The sequence below is a fragment of the Enhydra lutris genome, unplaced genomic scaffold (genome assembly GCF_002288905.1).
Source record: "Enhydra lutris kenyoni isolate GAN:26980312 unplaced genomic scaffold, ASM228890v2 scaffoldscaffold76, whole genome shotgun sequence".
NCBI lineage: Eukaryota > Metazoa > Chordata > Mammalia > Carnivora > Mustelidae > Enhydra > Enhydra lutris.
The window spans coordinates 1,036,930-1,059,143 of NW_019154160.1; the positions used below are offsets into that span (position 1 = coordinate 1,036,930).

The window sequence follows — 22,214 nt, forward strand, 5'->3', positions numbered from 1 at the left end:
GGGGGCAGAGGGGTGTAAGATGACTTTGAGGTGCTGGGGGAGGTGATGCACAGGAAAGTGTCCTCGCTGGTGTGGGACGAGCTGGTTTGGAGGTTTGGAGGGGAGAGTGTGCTGGAGTTCGGACCCCAGGAGACGGGGCTGCTGGGGAGCCATGTCAGGCCTGGTCCCCTGATCGGGGAGTTGTCCGCAGAGACGGGGCGGGAGCGTCTCAGCTTTTGGAGGGCACAGACGATGGAGGACCGGAATAGGGAACATTTCATGGGTCCGAAGCTGACAGAGGAGGAGCGGAGTGGGCAGAGGACAGCGGCCAGAGGGGGATCTAGTGGGGCCTGCCCTGGGGGCGCTGGGGGTGAGGCCTGCTGTCTGATGCAGCAGGGAGGCCGAGAGTGGGGAGAAGGGCCAGATCAGCCCGCGGGCAGCTGGTGCAGGTGCAGCCCCGGTGAGCCGGGCAGGCAGACAGGCGCCAGCAGGAAGGAAGGCCCCAGGGTGTCGGCGAGCCAGCCGTGAGATTTAGGCTTAAGAATTAATACAAAGTGCCAGAAATGAGAAGCTATTGTCTTCCTCCAGGGGAAGTACCCACACACCTGGCAGTGCTGGCACCCTGTTCTTTGGCTCACTAGGCTGCCTTCCGGAACCCGGAGATCAGGACACGGTGGTAAAGAGAGGCTCGGCTGTTGGTCACGCAGGTTGGAGCAGTCTGGCCCTGGATTCCACATCCGCGATCGAGGCAGGGCAGGGTGGGGGGGCATTTGCACTGATGGTGCCTGGGGTCCCTTTCCGCCCCCTCAACGCATGAGCCATTCCTGTGCTCGGCCGGGCTCCCAGGGCTGAGGGCCCCCCGCACGGGCTCAAGATGGCGCTGCCCGGGCCTGCATCGTGTGTGGGCCAGGAACCCCCGCCCTCCTCAGAGCCCAGGGTGACAAGAATAACTAAGATGACATAAAAAATATAGATTGCAGCAACTTATGCAAATGCGGACATGTGAGCTGGCTGGCACCGTCCTGTCTGTATAGTCAAGAAATCCGAGGCTCAGAGACTTGACTGAGGTCACAGAGCCAGTCAGCAGCCGAAGTGGGACCGAACCAGACCTTCGCACTCTTGGCTCAAAACTCTTCCCATCACAGCACACTAGTTTCAAATTTAGGGGGAGTAAAGTAAAAATTTTTGGTGTGAGTGGTGTGGACCATTTTGTGTGGTTCCTTGAGATGTGTAACAGCGCTGGTGTGGCCGAATTCGCCCTGGGATAGCCTGCTGGTCCCAGGGCCACTGGCCTCTCGGGCTTGAAAACGCTGTTGTTCACCTTTTTTCTTCTCTGCAGAGAGAGAAACCGAGGCAGCTCTAGATCGGCGTTCTGCGGCTGTTTCTGGATCTGATACCAGTTTGGACAGTGGCCATGGCAAGCTGTGTCTCCCCGGCCGTGGAGGGGTCTGTGTTCTGTGACTGGCAGTGTCCCCCACTAAGAGCAGGCTCTGGCTTGAAGGCCCACTGAAACTTCTAGAACCCAGGCCCCCCCTTTCGCTGGAGGGTAAATGTCCCAGGAGAACTTTCCTTGGCGGCAGAGAATTCGCACGACAGCTGTCCCTCGGAGGCCTCTGCTCTGCCGTCTGGGCCTCTGCTGTGCTGGGGAAGGACCTTGAGATTCGCCGTGTCCACACCGAGGTCTCTTTCTCTGTCTTCCTAGTGTTGACGTCATCTGCTCCACGGCCGCGTGCCCCCCGATGGGAAGAGGGGGCAGCCCGCTCCCCCGAGAGTACCAGCTTACACTGAACACAGGTAATTCTAGCTTTCTTTTCAGAACCACGGCCCCGAGTTTCGCTTGTGCCATTTCTTCCAATGTCCCCCGTGCTGCAAGAATTTAAGACCAAGTCCAGGGGCTGTGTGGAGAGACAACACATGTGAGAGCACTCAGCAGCATTGCACCCCAAATTGTCCCTCTCCCCGGACAGTTGGCTACTGTCGTATGACGCTCATGTGCTTCCGCAGGCCCTCGGTGGAGGGCAGAGTGAGGGCGGGCGGGATGCGGCCTCTGCCCTGTCTTTGTGGCGGAGGTGGCTCTGTGGCAGGGCCGAGCACATGCCCCTTTATTCTGGGGGGAGTTGGAATCCGTCCACCCCCTGCAGAGCAGGCTTGGGTGTCCCTTGACATGTGCTTGATCCCCCGTGTGCTCTTACAGAAACAAACCCAAAGGGATGTGGGAGTAGAGATGTGCAGAGGCCTTGGGTGATGCAAATGCTGGCTGTCAGTCAGACCATTCTGGCCGGTCTGCTGAGACCCCCCCAGAGTCCCGCCTCTTGCTGGTGGTCGCACCTTCCCACACTGAACGGGGCTGACCTGTGTGGCCCACAGAAGATTATGGGAATGCCCAAGTGTGACCTCTGAAGCTAGGTCCTACAAGATACTGAGGCTTCCTCTGCCTGGTTCTCTTAGCTAAGTCCCTCTGGGAAGCCAGCTGTCTCAAGAGGATGCCTGTGGACAGATCCACAGACGGGTCCCTGTAGTAAGGACCAAGGTCTCCTGCTGGCAGTGACTTGCCAACATGTGACAGTGGGGCCATCTTAGAGGCGGATGCTCCCATCCTGGTCAAGCATTCAGGGGGCTGTCACCTCTGCTGACATTTTAGTGACAATCTCAGGAGAGAGACCCTTAAGCAGAAGCATCCATCTGAGTCGCTCCTGGGTTCCTGACCCCACAGAAACTGTAGCTAAGAAATGGCTTCGCTGTTTTAAGATGCTAAGTTTGGGCTCCTTTGTTACACGGCGATGGAGAACTCATCTGTCTGTGGCAGGCACGCAGGGCTTTACGAGTCAGTCTGGACTCAGGTACACGTTCCATCTTCCAGTGTCTCCTTCCAACATCCCGGCCTGTCTGCTGTCTCAGGCTGCTGGGGGACGTTTGGTCCCTTGTGTTCCTGCTGTTTGGATCACCGTAGGAGTCCAGGCTCCAGAGCTCATTGCACACTGGTGCAGTGTGGGAGCCGGACGACTTCGTCCTGAGGGCCCTGGGACTGGGGACAGACGTGGAAGGTGTGGTGAAGTCAGCCGGCAGCTTGGCAGGAGGATGCACGTTAGCTGGCAGGCTTCCAGAACCCTCCACGCCTTCTCCTCCCCGCAAAGCTTCACTTCCTCCTGTGATTCCAGAAGCTGCAGGAAGCCACTCGAGACACACAAAGACCTGGTCTCACAGGCACTATGAGGGACCAAGAATTCCGAGTTTTAAGCCAGAGAAGCTGGGGCTGATGTGTTCTGTCCAGGGGTCGGCAGAGACCTCTGATGCTAGAAATCTGGCTTGAAGAGCTTGGAGAGCCCAGGGCTTGGCACATATCCAGCCAATGGGGGACTGAGGGGCCACACTCTCACAGCCTCTGCCCTGCTCAGAGAACCCTGGGGAGAGGATGGCACCATGGGGCTCCCACTTTCAGAGGGGCGTGGGAAAATGGGAGCAGCTGTGGGGTGAATGGGGGGCTGGTGACAAGTGAGGGGGGGCCGGGAGAGCGCTGAGGATGCTGTCTCTGATGGGGAGGCCCCAGGCGTGTCATAGTCTGGAAATCATCCATGGGCCCTCTTGTGCCCTCTCAGGAGCTAAGGTTTGCCACGGGTGGGAGGGCCTCTGTGAGACCTGTATCATAAAGAAGGGTGTCATAGATGCTGAGACACACCACGGTCCTTGGGGAGGGGATGAACCGCCAGTCCCTGGAGTCACCTAGTCCCAGCCAGATGGCTCAGATGAGGATCAGAGGGTGAGGCCCTCCCTGGCTGGTGGGCCACACTCTGACAAGTCCTTTGGAGCACTCAGTCCTGTGCTTCCTTGCGTGGAACGTCCCTGGGCTGGCGGGAGAAAGGTCCTGCCCTCGGCTGACCTGTCCAGGGCCTCTTGGTGTGTGGCCTGGCTACGCCGGACAGCAGTGGCCCGTTGCTTTGACTGACGGTCCCTGGTTCCTTAGCACTTTGGCGGAGAGCAGGGAAAACACAGCGCCGTTCCCTATCCTCTCTGAAGGGTGGATGAGTCACAGGCCCCAGGGAACCCGGCATCCCCTTTCTGTCACTGAGCTTGTGAACCAGGCCCCCTTCCTGCAGAGGAAGTCCTCCTTCCTCTGCAGTTTTTAATTAGGGAGTCGAAGTGGCCTCGCAGAAACCGGCGGGCCCTCTGGACATGGAGGGGTGCCGCGGGCGGTGGAGGGCCGTGGAGGGGCCAGAGGGCCGTGGCTCTGCTTGATGCCCAGGCAGACGGCAGCCCAGCCTCAAGCCCTCTATCCTCAGGACCCCTCCTGGGTGGCCAGTGGCCATGTCTCCTGCCCCCTTTGGGCCAAGACCCTCACTCGGCCCTCACGGCACCAGGCGGGGGATACATCTGTCTTCTGCCTTAGCGACAGAACGAATGCGTTCTCTCCAGCCCGCTGTCAAAGCTCGGGGACGGGGGCCTCCCCGAGCCAAACCAGCTTGTTCACGCGGACCGCGTTCAGACTGGTGGGAACTGGAGAAACTGGTATCTCCCCCTCTCCCGGCACCCGCACACCCCTCAGCCCTTGCCCTTGACGTCCCAACGCGGGGAATGAGCACATTCTTTCCCAGGGCAGCTGCTCTGCTGACTTCCAGCGTGCTGTCCTCTGAGCTCACAGAATCAGAGGAAGCCAAGGGGGAGCTGCCAGTGCCCAGGCCCGCGGGGACCAGCCGCTTTGGAGACGCCGGTTTGCTTTTTTCCCTCCACATGCGTCAGATGCGCCGGCTTGTCCTGCATAGAATCGGCCAGGTCTTGCCCTTCCGCAGAGGAAGGTAAAACAAAGCTGTGGTCCTGGGTCCCTTAGGCTGGGAAATATTTAGAGCTGTGGGGGTGGGGGGATGACAGGCTGCCATCCGGGGTGCTCTAAGAGAAATGCAGGTTACTGAACCAAACCTGAGAGCAGTTGCGCATCTGTAATCCGGGTAAAGCTCTAAACCCCGCAGAGAAGTAGGGTCAGTTGGGGTCCAGCTGCAGCACAGGAGTCTGGAGCAGAAACATTCTGGGGTCGGGAGCCTTCTCTTGCCCGGGCTGGCGGCCAGAATGTGCCGTCCGTGGTCACAGTTGCTCTGCCTAGATGCCCTGACTCGATGGCCCGTTTCTTCCCAAAGCAGGCACGTGTTCCTCTTGTGGCAAAAATAGCCCCGCCGCTGACTTCATCTTTTACAAACAAGCAGGAGTCCATTCACATGGGGCGATCCTGATGGGTCTTGTGGGGCACCCCCAGCTGCCCATTCACCCTTGACCTTGCCCCATCCTCCAAAGTCAAATGTAGAGGTGGGAAAAGTACTTGATGGATGGAAACACGAGAGGCTTAGCGGGAGCCTGAAGAATTGGTAGGGAAAGACTTCATTTAGTTTGCGTTTACATTTGAATGGATAATTCATTTTCTTGGTTCAAGAATCAAAACTGTGAAAAGCTTGTCTTCTACCCCTGCTCCCATCAACCCAACCCAAGTGAACACTGAGGGTAGTTTCTTGGGCATTTTTATGGTGCTTCTGTGTATGTGTGTGTGTGTGTGTGTGTGTGTGTGTGTGTGTGTGTAGTTTTTTCTTTTTCTTCCCCCCTTTACAGAAAAGGAATTGTAAATGGCTCATGAAAGATTGGAAGGATCCTCAGTCTTGCTTAAGGAAGGAGAAATGCACATTGGATGTGGATGGTGGGATGCCTCGCGGCAAGCCTGACAAAAGTCAGCGTTCTACACAAACGGGTTTGGACTTGGTTCTCTTCGCTTTATTGTATATCTTGGAGATCTTTCAAATCAGTGCCTAAATAGTGTCTTCATTCATATTTACAGCTTTATAGTGTCCTATTTATGGATACACTATAAATTTATTTAACTAGTTTCCTATTGATGGACCCTTGGGTTGCGTCCAATCTTTTGCTACTACCAACAACACCTCCCCCTCCCCACCCCCAAGGACATTTCCTGCATGTGCAGGTATGTCTGTAGGATAAATTCCTGTAAGTAGGATGGTTGGGTCAAAAGTAAGTGTGTTTGTGATATTTACAGGGCTTTCCAGATACTCTGAAATAGGTTGTACCATATACACAGCTCCTGGTCATTGAGGAGGGATGCTCGTTCCCCACAGCCTCACCGCATGGATATTTCACAGCAGTTTTCTTTTTTAAAGGTTTATTTATTTACGCATTTATATGAAAGAGTGCTCATGAGTGAGGGGAGGGGCAGAGGGAAAGAATCTTTCAAGCAGACCCTGTACTGAGGGCTCCATCGCAGGACCCTGAGATCACGATCTCAGCCGAAACCAAGAGTCGGTCGCCTAACTGACTGAGCCAGCCTGGCGCCCCTGATGGTGGTTTTCATCTGCGTTCTTCTTATTAAAGTGAGACTGAACATCATTCCATTCGTCTAAGGAGCCACTTTGCCTTTCCTTTTCTCTGAGCTCCCTCTGTGTCTCCTCTCGCATCTAAATAAAGATCGTCTTGTTGGCTCTTTTTCCTTAATCATTTCCGGGAGCTCTTTTCCTGTCGAGGAAGGGTTAGCTCTCTGTAATAGGACTTGCAAATATTTACGCCCACCTTGTTGTCTTTTGATTTTTCTTACCTTGTGTGGGTATGTATAAGATTTACAAAAATTAGGTGGTAGGATACTATAAACTTTTTTTTAAAAAATGGATTCCGGATACAAAAGAAAGGCCCTCCATACTCCAGGGTTCTACAGGAACTTGCCGTGTTTCCTTCTAGTACTATTATGGTTTCATTTTTAAAAAAATCTTTATATCTTTGATTTATTTGGAGTAGATGCTGAGACATAATAGGGAGTATGGTATGGTGTGCTTGACTCTTTTTCAGTTGTTTTGATAGCATTTATTGGCCCATTCCCCAATGATTAGACATACCACCTTTGTAATTTACTGACCAGAACTGGGTCTCTTTCTAGTTTATTCCACTGACTGGTCTATCTGTCCGTGAGCTGGTACAGTGCTGTTACCCTTGTTGAGACTTTATGACTTGCTTTGATATGTGGGATGGTTGTTCTTTCTTCCCTTTTCCCCCTTTGCTCTGTTTTCTTTTTCCTTTTCCTGACCATTCTTGTTTGCTTCATTTGCTATGTGAACTTTAAAATCTGCTTACTTAGTTAAAAAAAGTGGAAATTTTATTGAAGTCACATTGTTTATAAATTAACATAATGGACACAATCATGTTAATTATTATAGAGATACTGACATGATAATGAATTTTCTTCAGAACGTGGTATGTGTTTCCATCGGTTCTACTCTGCTGTTGCATTTTTTTTTTTAAAACATGGGGTCCACACCCGGCACAGAGCCCAACATGGAGCTAAAACTCACAACTGTGAGTTCAAGACCTGAGCCAGGATGAAGAGTTGGACACTCAGCCAACTGAGCTGCCCAGGCACCCCTCTTCTTTAGCATTTCTTAACAGTTTTTCTCTGAGACATCTTGCTTGAACCTTAAGATTTTTGCAGATTATTTTTTTTGTGTTGCCATTGTAAAAGGAAAAAAAAAACCTCTTGAAGGATGTACCCTTTTTCCTCACTGGATCCTCCAACTGATTGCTATTTGTGTATCTAAGCGTTGTTCTTATCCAGTTGTGTTGGTTGTGTACCAAGCTACATTAATGAGTTCATTGTTTGTATTTGTTTTTTCTTCAGAAAGCCTTTAATTTAAAAAATAACAATGTTATTTGGGAAATTATCCAAAATGGATGGTTCAGCAATCACAAGAAGGCAGCTACAAGTGGGTTTGGGGAAAGCCATAATTGGGGTGGAAATGCTAAAGAGTGTGTCTCCTGAGATGTACTGAATTCCCTTCAGTGAGGTGGACTTGGGGGGATGGAATCTGATTTCAGAAGCTCCATTTTGGGCCAAGATTTAAAAGGTGTAAAAGAAGAACCAGTTACTTGGAAATGCATTTGTGATGAACGCGTATGTGGTCGTATTCCTTCAAGACCCAAAGCACAGAAGGAAAATGTGTAAGGCTGATTGCAGTGAGAAGCAAGTTTCTTGCCCACTACAAAGCCTGTGGCTACAGAAGGAAATGCAGGGGCATTGGCCACCAAGGTCTGCATTCTTAGCTTTCAGAACCACTCATCGGGGCCCATCAGGGGAGGGATTTTAGAACACGGGGAAAGAATGGAGATTCATCATGCATCTGTTCTCTTGGAGATGGAGGACAATGGAATTAACAGGTGGCCTATGTAATGACCCCGGGAGGGACAGTTACCATGTTCTGTTCTGTCTTGGTTGCGGTTTAAGGCAGACCCAGCCCCAATAGCCCAGCGCTTCTGGAGTCTCTCATATAGTTTATGCAGCCAAGGGCTTGGAGCTTCATCTGGGACTTGGGAAAATTTTAGGGAACAAAGCTTAGCTTCTTCTTCACCTTCACCTACCACAAGTCAGAGGAGGGAAAGGAATGGTTTGCCAGTACCGGTTCATTTACGCTTGGAGCCATCTGTACGTCCCTTTACGTAATCCTCTTAACAAGTCCTCTGAAGCCTCTTTGCTCTACCTGTAAGAACGAAGGCTCAGATGGCCAGTTACCTTGCCTGAGGATAGTCAGCTGATAATCAAAGATTATGAAGATATAAAGTGGCGGACGCCGGGTCCAGCAAGGAGAACAGAAGCAGAGCTCTGGACTCCACCCGCCCCTTGCTTTGATGAAAATAGCTCTGCCTTCACCTACTTTGCTCCCATTACATTTTGGTTTGAAGAATGAATTCTATTGTGGAAGAGTCTGGGTTCTCCATTCCGTTGTTTCTCATCCTTCCACCCCGGGTGGGGGGTTTTGAATTGGCAGCACCTGCTGACCCCTAGCTCTACCCCCACCCCACACCTGCCACCATTGCTCCTAGTGGATCCTAGTGGATCTGAGGGGTCCCATTGAGGGGTGTTATCCGGTGGTGAAAGCTTAGAGTTGCTCAGAGCTGAGAGAGAGCTGAGGCAGTTGGAAAGGTGATTCCACAACCTGCCCAGCCCAGCAGGGTCCTCCAACCCATTGCCACAATCAGCGCCATGTTGGAAGGCCCAGCAGTGGGGTAAAGCTGACGTTTTCCCCAAGTGCTATAATGGGGAGACGCTGTTGTGGCCACCCCCTCCCCATTCCCTTCATGCCACGCAACCAAAATCCTCCAGCCAGCCGTGCAGTCACTCAGTAGTGTCTTTGGGAAGAATTAGAAACTCAGGAATCACAAATCAAGTTGAGGCACTTTTCAAAGTACTTGAGCTCATTATATACTTTTACAGATTAAATTTCCTTTTGCATCTAATGACTAAGGGTCCTCGGTGCTTCTGTTATCATCTTACTCAAAGGTGTTTAAGAATACTAGAAATAAGAGGATTTTTAATATCATCACTGCTGTCATGATCATCACATCCTTTGGCTTCTAGATTGGGTTGAATCTAATGTTGATGGGGGAAGCCAGCACCATTATTCTTACCACCATTGCAAAATAATACCAAATTACATAATCAGCCTTTTTAGGAGAAGCTCCGTACACTGGGTCCAACACAACCCACTCACATCTTCAAGATAGGAAAAATGGCCTTCCGGGTAGAGGAGCTCATTTATTCCACATTCCTTGCAAAGATAAAGGCAAATCTTCAGAAGGCCCTCTGTTCTGTTCTTCCTGATGGTTATGAGCAGTTACAGCTTGTGAGGATCTTGTGTCCTGGGCAGAATTCCGTGGCTGGATGGCTGCGTTTTGTGAGCAGCACCGGGGCTGTGTGTGGGCAGGTGGGTGTGCTCAGCACCAAACATCTGTGTGTTCCACCCTTAGACTCTTGATTGTGGACCAGGGGATGCAAGGACCTTCCATCAGGCTTGACGGGAACAGACTCAAATTTTGAGGATGGTGGTGCAACGGAATGAGCAATGATTTATCATCTGTGGTCCACAGCTGGGGAAGAGTTGTATTCTATTAACAAACACCTAGATATTGGTGTAAGCATTTTACAAATATTAATTTATTTAATCCTCTTACCAGTTATTGTTTTCACTTTATTGTTCCTATTTTCATTTATGAAAACGAGGGACAGAGAGGTTAAAAAACCGGAACAAGATCACACAGCCAGTCCATTGCAGAGCTGGAATGGGGGCCCAGGCCATTCAGATCCAGAGTCCATGATACACTTACTATTCATGAAGCATCTCTCATGTGCCCTGGGCTTGGCAGTGGAGATCAGAATCCATTCCAACATGGCCCCTTCCTTCAAGTAACTTATAGTCAATGAGGAGCTTATATTTTGAAAGAAGTTTTGCCCTATAAGGTTCCATACCTCATCTCCTATACTTCATTCCTCTGTATAGCCATATCAACCTCACTCAGCTACAAGGATTTCAAACAAATACTACAGGGGTATAGTGGTTAATTTTACATATGACCCAGCATAGGCTATAGTACCCCAATACTAGCTTAGGTGTCACCGTGAATGTATTTTTAGATATAAATAACATTTAAATCAGTGGATTTTGAAGAAAGCAGATTACCCATCATAATGTGGGTGGGCCTCACCCAATCAGTTGAAGTCCTTAAGAGAAAAAACCTGAGGCTCCTAAAGAAGAAGGACTTCTGCCTCCAGACTTGAGACTGCAACAGTAAGTCTTCCCTGAGTCTTTAGCTTGCCAGTCTGCCCAGCAGATTTCAGACTTGTCAGCAATTGTGTGAGACCATTCTGTTTCTGTATGCACATGCTGTATCGGTCTGTTCCTCTGGAGAGCCCTGACATTAGGGGAAAAATTCTATTTCTGAGCCTGGTGATAAAATTCTTCAGTGGCAAATGACTTCTATAAGTAGGTGGCCAGAACATAAGCGAAGGTGTCTGAGAACAGGAGAATCATCTTTAGGATTTCTGCGATGCAGACACCTCTTATGTGATCCTCACTGCGTGTGAGTCATGAGTTGAATCTGAGAATTCAGAAATTCTCACCCCGGTCCTGGGCTTGGATCTCTACATACTCAAGGTTGGTAGGTCAGAGAGGAAAACCTCATCTCCAAGCATAAGGTCCGTTCTTCCAGCAGGATGGCTCATCTAGCCCAGCACAAGCCACTGCTTCCAGTGTACAACACGAAACCTCTACCTCAAGCCGGGAGCGGGCTGGAAGTCTGTGCATGATGATTCCTGCAACAGCTCTGAATGGTAGGCACAGTGCTTCTGATTTGCTATTTACAGAGAAACATTTTCTGAAGGGTCGTGATCAGGGGTGGCATGTACCCATTTTCAGTGGCAGACATGGTGCCCCCCTCTGCAGGGATGGTGAGGGCATCCTATCTCAGTCCTCTGCTCAGGTGAGCATGACACAGAAGATGCTCCTGGGGAGGACCGTGTGGGGACTGGCCGCCAAGCAAGGATGCAAGGGAGTAGCTGAGGGTACTCCTGGGGACAGGAGAGCCTCTGAGGGGCTCTGCTGGTATCTGACAGTGCCCTGTGAGAGGAGACTGCAAATGGCCTTGGCCACGATTAACCCACCCCAATTAGCTACAATAGCCTTGACTGTAAAGCAAATCTAAGGGGGAAAAATAGCTTTTCCAAACTGGGGAGAGTTGCCCCTTAGTGCCACATTATAGTGATAAGCTCCTGGACCTTATTCGAGGTGAGAGTCAAATGAAACCCAAAGTTTTCCTCTGAACAATGCTGCTTCATGAAATAGACCTGTCACTCAGTGGGTCTGGCTCTCTCTAGGGGCCCCTTGCTAAGCCTTGGGAGCACCTTCATGGAAAGCTTGCAGCTTTGCTGACTCAAAGCACTGAAAGTTGGAAAAAAAAAAAAAAAGCACTGCATTTCCTTCTACTCAAGCCTTGGCCAGGAAAAGTCAGGTAGGGACCCATTCATGAAGCATGTCTACAGTGTGTGAATGCAGCTGGGCTCCCACAGTTTGTTTGAGAAGAATGTATTAAGGAGAGTTGAAATGGACCGGTTATCCCCAGCTCACCTCTACTGTGTTAGAGGTGGAGACAGGGTATGGGGCTGCCTTGGGGCCACTCACCACCCGCCATGTTGTTTCTTTGGGAAAGCGCACTCCAAGTATCTCTGTTGGTTAGTGGGTTGACTGGCCGGTGAATTGAGCAATTCATTCATTTATTGAGTCAGTCATTGCCTTTCGTACACCAGGAAATCACCAGGGATGCCATGACTATTCTTCTGATCTGAACAGCAGCAGTGAGGGGTGTCTGGTGGGAGATAGGGGACAGTGCTGCAAGGTGCTCAGGGAGGACCATGCTCCTGCCAGTCATTTCTACGTGTCATATCAGGAACCAAGGAGCAGAGGGCAATGCCATGTCACTTGACTTGGGAAGACTTGATGTTTGGGCCATCCAAACATCAAGTCTTCCTAAGTCAGAGAATATTTGGGCTTCCCTGACTCAGTTGGCTGAACCTATGAGCTCATTGGGGAGCAGGGCTGTGTCTCAGATATTTTGGTAGCCTTAGATGGCTCACGCAGAGCGAGGGCCAACCAGCTCAGTCAATACCCATTTGATAAAGTGAAACCAACTTCTGCTCTCCTAAAGCTTGCTTTCTTTTGTTTGGTTCGAAGTGGTTGAGGACATCTTGGCTTGGCTGGAGTCTTGGCTCTTGCTGGGGTTTTGTGATGACTGTGTATTTTAGCAATATGCTTTCCAGTGATGGAGGGGTTTCTAAAGCACAGATGATGTGTGGATGTTCCTAGCAGAATGGCTCAAACCTGGTGTCTCACCTCGGCCTAGAGACGTCTAAGAGGCTGGAGAGGGAGGTAAATCGCTTTATGAAGGCAAACGCACTTAATTTTGTTGGTAATTATAATAAAAACACTGTTAGCTAGCTAATGTTCATGGCGCATGTGTTACGCACCCAAAGCTATGCTAAATACTTCTCATGCATTATCCCACGTGACTCTCCAGCAGCTCAACAAGACACTCTATTTTCCTCCCATTTTTGCAGACAAAGGAAACCGAGGTTTCAAGAAGTTCATGTAGCACCTCCAAGGCCCTGTCTTGGGTCAGGCTCCCAGAAGCAGACCTTGAGAGATGAGGTGACGTGGTAGGGAAGTGATTCCTGGAGAAACTTGCTCAGAGAGCCAGACTGGGAAGTGAGCCAGTAGGGACCATCTCAGAGAAATCTCGGGGCAGGTGGCTACGCTCTGATCCCACAGGCCAGGCTGGCTTTGTGGGTTTGTATCGGGCGCTGGCACATGGAGCTCCATGCTCAGAAGAGCCCTGTGCTTGGCTCGATGCTCTGCTGTTGATGTCTTGAATTCCTCAATAACTTTGAAACAAGGGACCGGCATTTCCATTTTGCACTGTGCCCTGCAAGGGGGAAGTGTATGCCTTTCAGGGATGTTCCTGCTGGCAGCAAGGGGATGGGGTTCTATACTCCTGCCATCAGCCCTCGATCCTTGGGTAAGGGCTGCCTCTTAGTCATTGCCACGGTTTTCTGGTTCCTTATATAAGCAAGTCAAGCTGTCTAATGGCTTGCAGGCAGTAGTCTGAAAAAGAGCCGTAGGTAGTGGCTGTTGGAAGTATAAGCCTCCTGAAGGCACAGCAGGCTTCAGACTCGGGGCCACAGTCTTAATCACTCTTCTTTCGAGAGGTCATATGGCGGCTTCAGTTCCTCCGTGAGCCCCGTGTCCTTTGACTCCTTCTTCCTTTCTCTTCACCTCCTGCTGCAGACTGTGGGTGAAAGCAGAAGGGGAAGAGAAAGAATGCTAAGTGGGGGTAGGCAGTGGTGCCCGCTGCTGGGAATGCTGTGATTCACCGTTTCTGGAGACAACTATTCTGGGCTGGGTGGGGGCCACCCAGGAGCCGGTGGTGGTCAGGCTGGGACAATGTCCATGCGCTCATTCAGCTTTCCCTTCAATTACTTGGTCCTCGAAAGTTTTCTACCAAAACACGAGGTCTACGCAGTTTTCTGCTTTACCACTTCTGTGCATTTATTTATTTATTTATTTGAGAGAGAGAGAGAGAGAGAGAGAAATCACATGCAAACTTGTCAGGAGAGGAGAGAGAGAATCTGAAGCGGGCTCCACACCCAGTGCAGGGCTTGATCCCATGGCCCTGAGATCATGACTTGAGCTGATATCAAGAGTCTGATGCTTAACTTCCTGAGCCACCCAAAGCACCCCATTTCCTGTGCATTTTTAAAGATGTAATTCTTATGGCTTTGGCTCTTTGTACTAAGCTCCTCACAATGTGCCTTTTAAAGAGCTTCCTTTCTTTAGCTTAAAAATACTATTTAACAACATGTTTGTCCTTTGGCAGGCTGCATTTATAACTGTGTAGACACATCTCCTCTATCTCTGTAATGCTCTGCCTAAATAGGATTCGTCTTACTGGTCTACCCAGTGTTTTCTGTTAAGTTGTGGAAACCTTGACTACAGAAAGTCTCTGTCAAATGACACATTCGTGCAGCCATTCCCAGAAATTTTGGTGGGAGAAAATGGGCAGGCAGGCATACAAAATGATCCCTGGAAATAGCTTGCCTTGGCATGCCTGTTCAGATCATGGGTTTTAAGTCCTAATAGCAGGGACTGCACTTTAAAAAAAAAAATTATCATTTTTTGTACATGCCCATGGACTGTACTGCAGGAGGCACATTCAGTACATATACTAAATATAAATAAGGAATAAACGTGAGGGTCAACTTGCATTCTGGTCTGCATTACTCATAATGCTCTGGAAGTGTTCAAATGTCTCCTGCATACCTCTACCGCGTTCTGAAAAAAGTCCTTCTCTGTGCACTGTGCACCAGCTCTTTAAAAGATCTTGACTTGGAAGCTTTGGCTGCTTGTTCCGGGCTATGCCTTAGTCCCTGGGTGGCTGTCCTCACAGCAGGACTCTGTATGGGAGAAGGGGGTTAGCCAGCAACTCTTCTAGAATGTACCACCAGCGAAATCACCTCCTTCCTCCCCTTTGTCTTCATTGTCTCAATGACCCATTTTACTTTGTCGTGTTCTCTTTTTCTTCCTCCTTGCGTTTTTGCCATGTGCTCACCTTGTATTTTAATTAGGTCCGACTCACTGGACTAGCAAAGGTGGCATGCTCATCCCGATGAAAGCCCCCATCCGTGTGGCTCATGCGGGCTGCTGGCCTAGAAACCAACCGGCAAACCACTGCCTAAACTTCGACCTCCCTTGCATGGGAAACCAGTAGAAACAGGATCTCTTTTTTATTTCCACAAAATGTACATCCCCAAAGCACATAGAGAAGCACATGCTGGATCCTAGTGTCATTGTTTACTCAAGATGCCTAGGAAGGCCGAAAGAGGAAGGAGTGGACATTTGGCCATCAAAGCTGAACTGGAGGAATCTTCGAAGGAGGAAGAGGCTGAAAAGCTAGGCAGAAGCTGTGATGCGAAGGCCATTCTTTGTGCCTTTACGCAAGTCCTGATCTCAGATGTCCCTGTTTCAACCTCTTATGTGAGAACATCCCCACCTCTGGCCATAGCTTGTCCTGGGAGGGAAAGAAACCGGCCAAGAGAGCCATTTTCAGAGAGTTCTCTGGGGAACGGAGGGAGTGAGAAGAAAGGAGAAACACAGGCGTGTGTGGACTCTAGGGACGCCCAGGTGCGGCCAGTCTGGAATCCCCCTTCTGAACTCATCCCTCCCACTCCCCCGATTTCCATTCCTAGTGCCAGGCTGTGCAGGACAGATGTCCCATCTGAGAAGGAGTGTCTCAGACCAGCGAAGAGTTAAATTATTGTGTAAGACTGCCAAAGGACCCTTTGCACTGCCCCCTTTCCAGTGTGAGGACGGCTCACTGAAGGTGATCAGCATTTATAAACAACTGGGTCATTTACTAGTGCTTGTAAATTTCATATCCGAGGAAAATTTTCACTCTCTGCCTCCATGAGGATAGTCAGAAGCAGTCCCCACCCACCCAAAAGTATCTCCAGATGAAAAACTACAGACGTGGCCCCCAGGACCCAGTGCAGACTTGCAACCATCATTCTCACTGTGTCTCTGTCTCGGTCTGTGTGTGTCTCTCTGTCATCTGCCACTTTGCCGTGGCTCACCATCTTTCCCCATCTCACCCACGTAACCTCAGAAACTATAGATGAAAAGTTTCCATTTTAAATCTGATATTACAAGGCTGTCTATTTTGCAACTCTGAATTTTTAGTCTGAAAAATGGTACTTTCTATGAGATGTTTGATACTTCTTTTTTTTTTTTTTTTGGCCTAAGGGACCGAAATGGCTGCAAATACAATACGCGTGGTTTAATGAACTCTCTATTTCTTCAAACGTCAGGGTAATAGTGAAAACCTGTTTTACTGGAGAGAGCCCACTCTCATTAAGGCCTTAAACTTGAGTCTTTGAAAAAATAATGAATAGGGTAGCTTCATACCAGTCCTGCTACTTTTTCTTGCCTTGTAAGGTACCTTCTGATATTCCCAGAATCTCTTGATAATAAGAAAGATTAAACAATGAGATGCATCGGGACTCTTTTTTAAAGCAGCTTTCCCCCGTCATTACTTGTTATAACCTGAAGGAGCAGAGGAGGGACTTTCTCTAGATTGTTTTGATTGGTGTTACTGTGTTTCTAGCTGTCTGATTTGGACCAATATATAGATTTCACCAGTGACGCTGTGGAGTGTTTCATTTTTAAAGATTTTATTTATTTGAGAGAGAGAGTGAGAGCAAGAGAGAGAGAGAACGCACAGGTCGGGGAAGGGGCAGAGGGAGAGGATGAAGCAGGCTCCCTAAGCAGGGGCCCTGACGCAGGGCTTGATCCCAGGACCCAGGGATCATGACCTGAGCCGAAGACAGACATTTAACTGACTGAGCCAGCCAGGCGCTTCCCGTGGAATGTTTCTACTGATATGTTTGAGAAAGATATTTTTCTTTCCACCACCATCAGCTCCATCCACGGTGTTAATCAGCTCCTGGGTGCATTGTGCGAGTCACCAGGCTTAACATATGTCTATTTTTGGCGATTTATCGCACTCCTTTCTGGTACTACCCTGACGGAGCTTGGTTTTCCCTTCTCTCCCCGTGTACAAGGGGAGACTTGCTGTTGAAAAACGCTATCAAGTATATTGTCATAAATCCTTTTCTCTGTCTTTCAAGCTACAAGACTTAGATTTTCCCGCATGGTGTTTGCTTTGTTCTAATGAACTTGACCACACATCATGTAGGATGTTGCTGCTTGCTTCTCACGGGCACTAGGTCCTCAGGGGCTGCATACAGGACCAGCTGCATAATTTGTAGAGTCCAGTGAAAACTGGAACTGCAGGGCTCCTTGTTCAGCATGATTAGGAAATTTCAGGCTGGTGACAGCAGAGCCTCGGGCCAAGAGTGGGGATCCTGTGCAACTGTACAGATCATCTCCCCGACGAAGTCGGTCATTCCTACAGAAGTAACTTGATGACGAACCCTAAGCATGATCTATGACTTAGCCTTAGTTTGCTCCTTTGCTATTTTGAGTTTGTAAACAGAGTAGGATCATCTCTTGGTGCTTTGAGAAGTTTCCACCGACTCCTGGCTTCTATATTGCTGCTACTGAAAGTCTACCATCAGGCTGCCCCCCACCCTGGGTTTCTCCCTTTGGCAGCTTTTCCTTACAATGGATCTAATTTTGTGCATCTTGTTTCAAACCAATTTTGCTTCCTGAATCCTCTCCTAGAACATCCTCCGCCCTGACCTTTAAAATATTGCCTCTTAGTGTCTTTCTTTCCAGAGCGCCTATGCGGTGCCTGCTGAAGCTTCATTTATCTTCTGTGTCTTTAACTTTTCTTTCATTTTTGAGATTCTCTTTGACTTTCTGTGTTGTCCTCCAGGTGATCTCCTTCCACACCATTTCCCGGGCCACAATTCTCTCTTTAGCTGTCTAAACTGACCATGAAACCCACTCATTAAGTTTCTGGTTTTGATGACCTACATTTCATTTCTAGAAGTTATATTTGGTCCTTTTTCAAATATGTCTGGTCTTTTTTTATTTTTTAAAGCAGAGTCTGATTATTTACTCATAATTTTGATCCTCCCTTTTACATTTTTAAATTATTGTAACCATAATTTTTTAGCCTCTTCCGATAGTTTCATTACCCGGTCTTCTTGGGGTTCCCGAGGTTCATGATCTGTGCTGCCTGTTGTGTCCGTTGACCCCGGTCCTTCGTGCTCGTGTCCCTTGAAGCATTTTTGTAGTTTTTGATTGTGAGCTTCTCAAAGAATGCTCACAGAGGGGATCTTGGGTGGTTGAGGTCGGGGATTGGTTGCCACAGAGAAGTTGGCTATTTGCTCCAGCAGGTGCCGTGTGATATGATTAGATGGGGACTCTCTCTATGTTATTTAGTAGGCTGGGAGTTCCCAGACGGTGCAGATGTGTCAGCTTAAACCCCAAGGCTGTGTGAAGTGTGGCCTGAGGTTATGAGACTCAAGGTGACTTCTTTTCCTTGCCAGAGCTCCTGCTGCGACCGGCAGCCAAAGCGTCAGCACCTTGCCCCGGTGTTCAGCCGGCTTTGGCCTCAGGGATTTCCTTTACTGATCTCAGCTGTGCTTTTAAAACCGTGTTTGTTATTTTTGTATGGCATATCTAGGTATTTTGTGGCCGGAGGTTTTTCAGATTCTCCTCCATGATAATGCCACAAATGATAGTTTCTGTCATTCTGAATTTCTGAGCCCAGAAAAAGCTTTCTCACTATGATTACATATTTTGAGATCTCCCTAGTTGTTAGCGATGGGTGGTGGTGGAGGGTTGCACAACACGGTGAATGCACTTAATGCCACCAAAAAATGGTTCAGCGGGCCAGGAAGCCTGGCCAAGCTCAAGGCAATTCTGCAGCACTAACCAGAAGATCCCCCCCTTATTTTTGTGCAAAGCTTTTAATTTAGATGAGGTTTGGGTTTTGTTCTGCAGAGAAAACAACAAATGTACTCTTTGCTAAAAATGACTGGAGTGCGCAAATGGTTGGATTTTTTTAGTACCAAAATGTGAGATGTTTAAAAAAAAAAAAATCTTAGGAATTTGAGGACACCGGGATGGTTGCTCAGCATTGAAAGCAAACTGAGGAAAAAAGCATTTCAGTTCCCCTGTGCCACACCCGCTCCCCGGCTTTGAATAATGCAAGTGTCTCTTTCTGCTGTTCTGTTCTTTTTGCTGTTGAGTTTCCCGCGCCTCAGAGATCCACTTTACCAGAAAATGAGAAAGTCTTTGCCCAGGGAAGCACCAGAGCCGTGAAGTCAGATTACTGTAAAGGTTTCATGGCTGAGTCAGCGGGAGGGCAGCTGGTGATCACTTCCTGTCTCACCCAGGGGAAGGAGCTGCCCCGGAAAGGGACGTTGTCGCCGGCCCAGCTTTGGGTGGTTCCTTTACCTCTCCAGGGATCAGGAAGGCTCTCTGCATCGAAGCTGCTGATATCTGGTTGGGGACAGTCTAGCTCTGTGGACTGGGAAGGGAAGCCATTCATTTATTCATTCATTTATTCATTCATTCATCAGTCTTTCCTCTTCTTAGAGTGGAGTGAGGAAGGCTTTGTGGAAAATGAAGACAAGAAGCTTTCAATGTGACCACAGATGTGTACTTAACGTTGGTGTTTTTTTGGATTGAAAGTCTTCATTACTCTGACTGCAATGCAATCACGTCCCTGTTTTTGTTGTTATTCTGCTGCAAACATGCTTTTAGGAAAAAACAGGGTGCAGGGGCATGGCCTTTGTGGATGAATGAACGCTGGGTCATGCATTCATTCTTTTTTTTTTTTTCTTTCAAATAACATTTATCCAGCATTATGTATTAGGGCTTCGTACTGGTGCTGTGGGCTCCCACGATAAATGATAAATAGTTCCTGTCCTTAAGAATCTCTATCTAATGCCTCGTGGAAAGGCCAGCACATATATAGAAGGAAAATGCTAAACAGAACACAATTAATCTTCAAATGATCTAATTAAAGAATCAGAACAAGTAGTCCCATCACTTTTTTTTTAATTGTGATAAAGCCTACCTAACATAAATTTACCTTCTTAACCATTTTTTAGCGACATTAAATCTGTTCACACTGCTGTGCCAGAATCACCCCTATCCATCCATCTCCAGGACCTTTACATCTTCCCAAACTGAAACTCTGTCTTTATTCAACACGAGCTCCCCCTTTCCCCTGCCCCAGCTCCCGGCAGCCACCATGCTACTTTCCATCTCTGAATTCGACTCCTCTAGGGATCTCATGTAAGTGGAATCCTACTTTGTCGTTTTGTGTCTGGCTTCTCCATTACCTTTTTAATCCAAGGAAATACGACTTACTGAAAGGCACATGTCCGGCCTGTCCCTGACTGACTCACCACTTGGCTTGGCCCAGAGGAAGACGGTCAACGTTCCTTAATGGGTCCAGCTCTATGACAGCACGGCCATGTTTGTATCTTTTCTTGAAGATTCCATTGTTGTAATATTGGTTCATTCAAGTCGATTGACAGGATTATAGCTTTAAGAGGCTACCACTCCTTGGAATCATGTCCCAGCCTCCCTCATCAGGGCCTGGAGGAGTGAGGTTAGCAGCTTGCAGGTGGACAGTGAATTGGCCCCTTGGAAAGCCCTGCTGGCTTCCGCAGGCTGTGTGTCTCACAGGACTTCACACGTGAGCACGTAGAGAGCCCTGCTAGTCCCTCAGTCCAGATGCCTGCCAGAAACCGGGGCCCCAAGGACTCCCCTCCAGACATGTGCTCTGAGCCGGGCTGTCTAAAATCTTTCCTCTGGAACCAATCAGACACTCGCCAAAGGGGCAATATCTCACCGACTGCTTTGAGTCACATGTTATATTTGAGATCTGCCCTGCGTTAGGAGCTGAAACATGTTGGCTTGTCTCACTGGAGTTGGGGAAAGGCCTGAAGTCATGAGGAGGGCTGCTCCAAGTTTCCCGCTGCATTTCTGGGGCCCTTGGATACACAGCTGAAATGTTATACCTTACAGCAAGTGTGGTCAGCTGAGTCGGTGTCAACATGGCGGCTTCTTCCTGCTCATCTCTCTATTCCATCAGAATATAAACTCCTCGGGGCTAATCTGATCACTCCAGGATCCTCAGTGCCTGCAGGAGGGTCTGGATCAAAGGGTGAATATCTCCTACAACTGGAGGAAACATCTATTGTCAGGACAGTGAGTGGATGAGCATACCGACAAGCATGTTGCTAGAAACCAGAAAATGATACCATGGATCAATGCACTCGTGCTAGCTACTTAATCAAGAACTATTCCCAACTATTTTAGGTCTTTAAGAAATTAGAGTGGGAAAAAGATGTGTGGTTTTTTTTTTTAGATTTTATTTATTTATTTAACAGAGACAGAGATCACAAGTAGGCAGAGAGGCAGGCAGAGAGAGAGGGGGAAGCAGGCTCCCCACTGAGCAAGGAGCTCGATGAGGGGCTTGATCCCAGGACCCTGAGATCATTAACCCACCGAGCCACCCAGGCACCCCAGTTTTTCCTCTTTTTAAAAAGAAAACTAATTAGTTGTTTTCTCCTAAAATAACATCACTGATTACCTTTCTTCTTAACAAGTGTCAGAGAGTCATCTGGATGTATCACTGAAACCCTTAGCATTGAAAGAGGAAATTAACTACTTGAATTTTCAGGATATCTGTGTCTATTGATTCTCTACTATGGTTAAATGCTAATCTCACCACTGAGGATGTGAGGTAACGTTTGTGAAGACATTGCTGTAACAGGGCTGCTGTGTAACATTTTCTTGCCTAGGATTTCATAAAAAAAAAACAAAAAACAAAAAAACAAACAAAACCCCCAACAAGCTGAGGTCTTGGAAAATATTAGAAAAGAGCCTCTCTATAGGCTGACCACAGCAGTACATTGTTGGTTGTTTTCATTCCCCAGTGGACTCTGATTGGTTTTGACCCGGCAGTTCCTCCTATGTCTCCCAGGCTTGGGCCTCACTTCTGTTTTTTGACCACCAGCCAGCCATGCTGTCTTCATGGAAGTCATGCAGTGGGAGGTGATGTGGCTCTCTCTGACCCCTCCAGGGCCTCACACAGATGTGAAGTCCATTGCCAGCACAACCGCTCTCTTAGAGAGGGTGCTGGGACGCCGTGTGGTCCACCAGAGCAGGGGCTAATGAACAGAACAAGGGTGGAGGCTTCCTCTCAGGGTGCCCCCGAATGTAATCCGGGAACCCTCACCTTTTTTCTCCTTGCTTCTTTCCCCTTATGTGTGTGGTTATCACTACACACCCCTTTTTCACTTGCAGAGACCATGTCTGGACAAGGAAGCCAAAGATGACACCTATCATTGGAGCAACATTCCGTGGTCCTCAAAGATGATGGCTTTTCAGTTCCCC

At 48.7% G+C, this 22,214-nt stretch overlaps 1 long non-coding RNA gene across 1 annotated transcript; it reads left to right on the plus strand.

Annotated features, from left to right (window-relative positions):
* Positions 1–1,189: 1,189 nt before the first annotated feature.
* LOC111160508 lies at positions 1,190–22,209 on the plus strand. The gene is made up of 3 exons (XR_002641491.1): positions 1,190–1,525; positions 1,682–1,773; positions 22,125–22,209. It is a non-coding gene; the product is annotated as an uncharacterized LOC111160508 (long non-coding RNA).
* Positions 22,210–22,214: the final 5 nt, after the last annotated feature.